Below are 7,500 nucleotides of genomic sequence, written 5' to 3'. Positions count from 1 at the left end.
AGCATTTCGACACCTATTTTGCAGGGGAATCCTCCGCCACTGGCCTTAGCCAGTTGCAGTCTAGTTATATATCTTATTGTAGGATGATTTTTAAGGTTAAATGTAAGCATGGTATGTGAAATGTCCCATAGAAGTGGTATTGTTTATTGAAGTCATAGGGTATATAGACATTTTACTCCTTGAATTTTTTTCATCAAAATTTATCAAAAGAAAAAATATAGGATAGTAGTAGCTTTAGTTTGTTCATTAATGAACATATCCTTGCAGCCCTCGGGAGGTAGGGGTGACTTAGTTTTGGAATTTTTAAACTTTGAACCTTCCCAAAAATTATGAGATGTCTAATGTTTTTAGATTTACTGGTAATATTTATTTTAGATTCATATTATATTGTTTTGATATATTCAACTACTGTACATATAATGAATAAGAATATCTATAATTTTTTTTAGTCCAGTGGCAATGCATCTCCGTTTAATTCGGATGCCAGCGGATCGATCCGAACATATATACTATATATATATATATATATATATATATATATATATATATATATATATATATATATATATATATAAATATATATATATATATATATATATATATATATATATATATATATATACACGATTAGATATATATATATATATATATATATATATATATATATATATATATATATATATATATATATATATATATATACACGATTATATGTATATATATATATATGTATATATATATATATATATATATATATATATATATATATATATATATATATATATATATATATATATATATATATATGTATGTATATATATATATATATATATATATATATATATATATATATATATATATATAAATATATATATAAATATATATATATATATATATATATATATATATATATATATATATATATATATATATATATATATATATATATATATATATATTTATATATATATATATATATATTCATATATATATATATATATATATATATATATATATATATATATATATATATATTAGATTAAAGTAAATTCATTATAATTTGATTATAAGTTGTTAATACTTTTCCAACCTTTTGATCTTTTTTTTTAGTTTATTAATAAGCCAGCGTCATTCTTAGTTTGATGAACTCTGTAGAGAGTCATATGACTTCTCAGTTTTGTTTTTTGTTTACCACCTTCTCCCCCGGTATTAGTGAACTACTGAAGTGCCTTATTAACGATCGCTGTTTTTCTCTCCTATGAGCTGTGTTGACTCGAGTGAAAGGCTTGATCGGATGGTGGTGATAAGTGACAGAGTTAGTTCGAGTTCCTACTCACAGTCTGACGCTCTGCCACTTCATCTTGGTGATCTTTGGAGTTTTTGAAGCACTTCCTTCGCTACTTTGTGTGTGGTCGCTGGTGTTTGTCACCCTCGACATTCATCAGCCACGTCCCTTCCCTCGTTCGTCGGAGGATTTGCGAACGAGTTGGCCCGTTTCTACCGAGAACGGTGCGGTTTGCGACGTGCGAGATCCGTTGAAGTCCCGGATTCTCGGAGGCTACCACCCTTGGCGTTCCTGTGGCATTTTGGATTGCCTTCGGGCATTGCAGCTTGATTTAGTTGACCTGCTCATCAACGTCAGTGAGTTCTTGGAACTCGTGGAGATACGTAGGGCGGCATACTACAGGTATGAGATATTTTTATTGTTATTTACGACGATCGTGGATCGCCGAGTACCTGTAGGTGTGCACGCCCTTGTTTGCAGTACGGTCTTCTGGACCTTGTATGGCCTGATGGGACAATCTACCGAGGTTTTTGTGAAGATTCCTTTTGTGTATTTTGTAAGATAATTATTTTCATAATTCATTGTTTATTAAGTTAAGTTTAACGTTTAAGTTAGTTTGTTTGTGCTAGGTAGGAGTTATATTAAGTTTCCCACTTATGTTCTCTTTCTTCCTTCTACCTATCTTAGTTTGTTAGGTTAGTTTTCTGGCCAGTGATTTTTAAAGGTAGCTGCCTGAAATGTTGTATTTAAAATCTTCCTATTTCTTAGCCTAGGGATTAACTTAGTTGTAGGTGATCTTTTAAAGATCTTAAGGTTGGTTTTCCCTCTATTTGTACATTCATTAATTTTGTTTATTATCATTACCAACCATGACTTATATTTGTTTTGTTTGTAAATAAATATTGTAACTTTTATTGAGGTGTTTGTTCTTTTGTTCCCGAGTTGCTGTGTTACATTTTTACTGACCGCAAATTCTGAATAAAAAGAACCCTTGAAATTACGGCCGTAAATACGGCCATAACAATCTGGCGACCTTGCCAGGATTTGCGTTCGGGTGTACACAGTAGTTGGGACTTTGGAACGCTCCTCAGTGGGGGTTATAGTATTTATTTTTTCTTTTGGAAATACCTTTCCCTCCTATCACTATGGCTAATTTAGAAGACTTTGAGTTTAGTCCTTCAGAGTTTTTAGGGTCAGCCGACTGTATTAGTCATTTACCAATACTAGGTAAGGAATATCTGGTTAGTTGTGCTAGATGGTTGGGTATTCCTTTCAAAGGGACTGATACAAAGAGGAAATTGCTAATAATGGTAAAGAACTGTGTCATGCAAGGTTTGGCTGAGGCTGAAGGATTACTTGGTGAAAATATTAGTGATAGAGGTAGTGAATTAGGAAATGATGATAGGGTAGTTGCAGATGATAATGGCATTAGTGGTGGTGCAGGTTTTTCATTATTTGACGATCCTCCTCAGACTGGAGTTATTTATGAAGGTCCGGCTAATTTGCTGCCAAAGGGAAATATAACCACAAATCCTTTCTTATCTGAAGAGAATTTAGGGCCAGCAGTTCCTACTGTTCCTATTCATTCTAATTCAAAGGAGATTCAAGAATATGACTTAATTTGTAAAAGGATAGAGTTGTTGAAATTGGAACATGCGGAGAACGAGAGGGTGAGGAGGCATGAGATAGAGATGGCCAACATTAATTTGGAAATGGCTAGGTTACAGGGGGCTCCAAACCAATTTAGTACCCCACGAGGTAGCCAGCCTGAAAGGTTTAATATTGCGGCTGCATTAAAATTGGTCCCCATTTTCGATGAAAGAAATGTTCCAGAATTCTTCAAGGCCTTTGAGAGGGTGTCTACACGATTGTCTTGGCCACCAGAGATGTGGACGGTAGTAATCCAGTGTAAATTGGTAGGCAAGGCAATCAGGGTATATAATGCCTTGGAGGAAGGGATAGCCAGGGATTATCACAAGGTAAAGGCACTAATTTTAAAAGCGTATGATTTGGTCCCTGAGGCATACAGATTAAAGTTTAGAAATTTTAATAAACATCCTTCCTTATCGTATGTAGAATTTGCCAGGTTCAAGGAGGAACAGTTTGACGACTGGTTGAAAAGTCGTCAAGTTGTCACTTTTTCTTCCTTGAGAGAACTAATGCTTTTGGAGGAGTTTAAGAAATCTTGCTCCAAAGAACTAAGAATTTATCTGAAGAAGTAAAGGTCACTAATTTAGGTAAGGCAGCTCAAGTGGCTGACGAATTTGTCTTGACTCATAGAACAGGTTCAGGCAATTTCGTCAGCAAAGATAAAAGTAATAATGTAGTAGAGTCAGCGAATTTTCATAAAGGAGTAAGAGGTGATAATAATAAGCCTAAGAATTCAGTGGTTCAAAATAATTTCCAGGCTAGTAACAATGGAAGATTCACGGGTAAACCTGGTACTCGTGTATTTTCCAATGGAGGTAGTACTGGAACAAGAAACAATAATGTGAAGACTTGTTTCTGGTGTAAGAAACCCGGTCATTTCCAGGCTCAATGTCAAGCCAGAACAAATTATCTTCAAAAAAATAATCCTGTGGCTTTAATGCCAAGTACATCTCCTGACGTAAAATTACCCATAATTAGTAGTGATACTGGTAGTAATTGTACGCCTGGAGATGGAAATAATAATCCACAGGAATGACTGAAGTATGATAAATACATATGGCCTGGTAAAGTAATATATAATTCTGTCATTATTGATGTTAAGTTCTTGAGAGATACAGGGTCTGCTCGTTCGTTAGTGCTGGAAAGCAGTTTGAAGGGTTTGGTGAAGTATTCAGGGAACTTTATTGTTCTGGGAGGTTTCCCGAACACAATAGTTTCGGCTCCTTTAGCAGAGGTAATGTTGTCATTCCCTGGGTATTATGGAAAGATCGAGTTGGCCGTTGTTGAGAGTCTTCCTATAGCTGGTATTGATGGCATACTAGGAAATGATATGGTTAATAGTGATGGCCAGGAATTATTTCCAATATTGTCAGTCAATAAGTGTCCAGTGGTGGTTACCACTAGAGCGGCAGCAAGAGCTGCAGACTTACTAAATAATGATGAAGAGTTAAATTTGAGTAGTTTAGAGGTAGACGTAGATGTAGGAAGACCCGGGTCAGTAGTAAGTAATGTAGTAAGAAGTGATAATATAATTCCAGATTGGGATCGAACAGCTTTTATTGAAGCCCAGAAAAGAGAGTATAATTTTAATTTGGGTGATACTTCTGACTTGACAAAGCCTCGATTCTGGGTAAAAAAGGGCCTGTTATATAGGGTGAGTCGTCCCCTGATTGCTAATGATCCCCAAATATCTCGTATTGAGCAAATAGTGGTGCCTTCTCACTTTCAGAGACAAATATTAAATATATCTCATGATGATGCATTCTCTGGTCATTTTGGTGTCTGGAAGACGTTCCGTCGGATAGCTAAATGTTTTTGGTGCCCAGGAATGAAATCGTCAGTAAAACAATATGTGAAAGAATGTCTAGTGTGCCAAGTGGTAGGTAAACCTAATCAGACAATTGTAAAAGCACCTTTATATCATATACCAGCTATTGGCGAGCCATTTAGTGAGCTAGTAGTTGATATAGTAGGTCCCCTGCCTAAAACTAAAACAGGTTTTGTATATTTACTGACTGTGATGGATCGGGCATCGCGATTTCCCGAAGCCATTCCCATGAAGAAAATCTCATCTAAGGCTGTATTTGATCAATTGGTAATTTTCTTTTCGAGGTATGGAATCCCTCGTAAGATACAAACTGATTGTGGAACTAATTTTACTAGTAAGGAATTTCGAAGTAAGTGTGCAGGTCTGGCCATTCTGCACACTACTAGTGTTCCTTACCACCCAGAAAGTCAGGGAGTGGTGGAAAGATTCCATCAAACTCTTAAATCAATTTTAAGGAGATTTTGCTATGAGCATGGAGAGGAATGGGATAAGGGTCTTCCTTTTGCTCTCTTTGCTCTTAGAAGTCATCCAAATTCATCCACGGGCGTGGCTCCTTTTGAGTTAGTCTTTGGACATAAAATAAGGGGTCCTTTAGAAATTCTATATGAAATTTTGGAGTCCGATCAAATAAAGGAGACGAACGTGGGTGAATTTGTTGATAACCTTAAAGAAAAACTTTCTAGCGCCTGGAAGTTTGCTAGAGAAAATTTAGCTAACTCTCAGGCTGCTATGAAAAGTAATTATGACAAGAAAACTCGAGCACGGTCGTTTGAGCCTGGGGAATTAGTTTTGGTGTTGGGTACTGATTCGGATAACTTCCTTGAACCCAGGTATAAGGGGCCTTGGAAGGTGTTGAGGAAGTTATCCGATCTTAATTCTGAAATAGAAGCTCCCGGGACCAAACGAAAGTGTCGAATTTTTCACATTAACCGACTGAAACCTTATGTCTCTAGTAGATCTGATACTTTGGAAACCGGTTATGAATCAGTTTCTTTGGTGGCAGAGGTGCTTCCTGATGGATCTGAGGAAATAATTAATCAAGTACCTTCGGATGCTCTATCTAAGAATGTGCAATGTTTGGATGGGTTGGATGAGCATCTGAAGCATCTTGATCTAAATCAAAGAAGGGAAATGGAAGGTTTAATTCATTCTTTTTCAGATTTGGTTAGAGACTCTCCCGGATTGACTAGTTTAATTGAACATGATGTGGTAGTAGGAGAAGCTTCACCAATTAAACAAAGCCCTTATAGACTAAATCCCACTAAAATGGATATAGTCAATAAGGAAATAGAATATATGTTGAAGCATGATTTGATACAACCTTCTGTTAGTCCTTGGAGCTCCCCTATAGTATTGGTAAAGAAATCCGATGGACAGTATCGGATGTGCGTCGACTATCGTAAGGTTAATACGCATACTAAAAATGATTCCTTTCCCCTTCCTAGAATTGACGACTGCATAGACCGCATTGGTTCAGCAAAGTATATCACAAAATTGGATTTGCTCAAAGGCTACTGGCAAGTTCCTTTGTCCAATCGAGCAAGAGAGATTTCAGCATTTGTCACCCCATTCGGCTTGTATGAATGCAAGGTCATGCCTTTTGGGATGAGGAATGCTGCTTGTACTTTTCAAAGATTAATGAACCGTGTGGTCTGTGGATTAGAAGGTACTGAGATTTACATTGATGATCTTGTTGTCCACAGTAATGATTGGAAAACTCATTTACTCAGATTACGTAAAGTTTTTGAAGCTCTCCGTGCTGCGGGTTTAGTCATTAACCTCGCTAAATGCGAATTTGGTAAGGCTAAAGTTGTGTATCTGGGTCATGAGGTTGGTCTGGGTCATATAGCCCCAAAACAGGCTAACGTCGAGGCTATATCTAATTTAAAGAGACCGTGCAATGTCCGAGAAGTTCGAAAGGTGTTGGGTATGATGGGATATTATAGAAGGTTCGTTAGGAACTTTTCTGACATTGCCCGTCCCCTGAATGATCTTTTACAAAAAAATAAGAAATTCATTTGGACTAGTGATTGTGAAGAAGCATTCATAAGAATCAAGACTATTCTCATGTCTAAACCGATTTTGGTTTCTCCGAATTTTCAAGCTCCCTTTATAATTGCTGTTGACGCTAGTGATATAGGTATTGGAGGAGTTCTCTTTCAAAAGGGCGAAGACAAGGAGGTGTACCCAATATCCTACTACAGCAAAAAGTTGTTAACGGCAGAGCGTAAGTATTCAACTATTGAGAAAGAGGCTCTTGCCCTGATCCGTACCATATCTCATTTTAAACCATACTTAACTAATCTTTCTTTTCCAGTGGAGGTATGGACGGATCATAATCCGTTGGTGTTTATTGAACGGATGAAAGGGTCTAACCAAAGAATTTTACGTTGGGCCTTGCAACTGCAAGAGCTCAACTTGGTAATTAAGCATATTAAAGGAACTGATAATAAGATCCCAGACACCTTGTCTAGGATGTAAAGTGTTTTTTTTTTTTTTTTTTTGGTCTTTCCCTGCCTCTTTCGCCCTGCTCGTTCCTCTTTGTGTTCATTTAGAGTGAAAGCAAGTGCTAACTTTATGGTTTATTCCGACATTGCTCGGTTGTTTCGTTTATTTATGCGATATTTTTTTTTTTTTTTTTTGCCAGTGTTGTTCTTAGTTTAAGTATTAGCTGTAAGAAATATTCTGTTCTATATTAGTCTTAGTTTCTTATTAGCAGATAGATAGCTCTTTGTGC

Source organism: Palaemon carinicauda, chromosome 29, assembly GCF_036898095.1.
Source record: "Palaemon carinicauda isolate YSFRI2023 chromosome 29, ASM3689809v2, whole genome shotgun sequence".
Taxonomy (NCBI): domain Eukaryota; kingdom Metazoa; phylum Arthropoda; class Malacostraca; order Decapoda; family Palaemonidae; genus Palaemon; species Palaemon carinicauda.
This window is presented reverse-complemented; position numbering follows the sequence as displayed.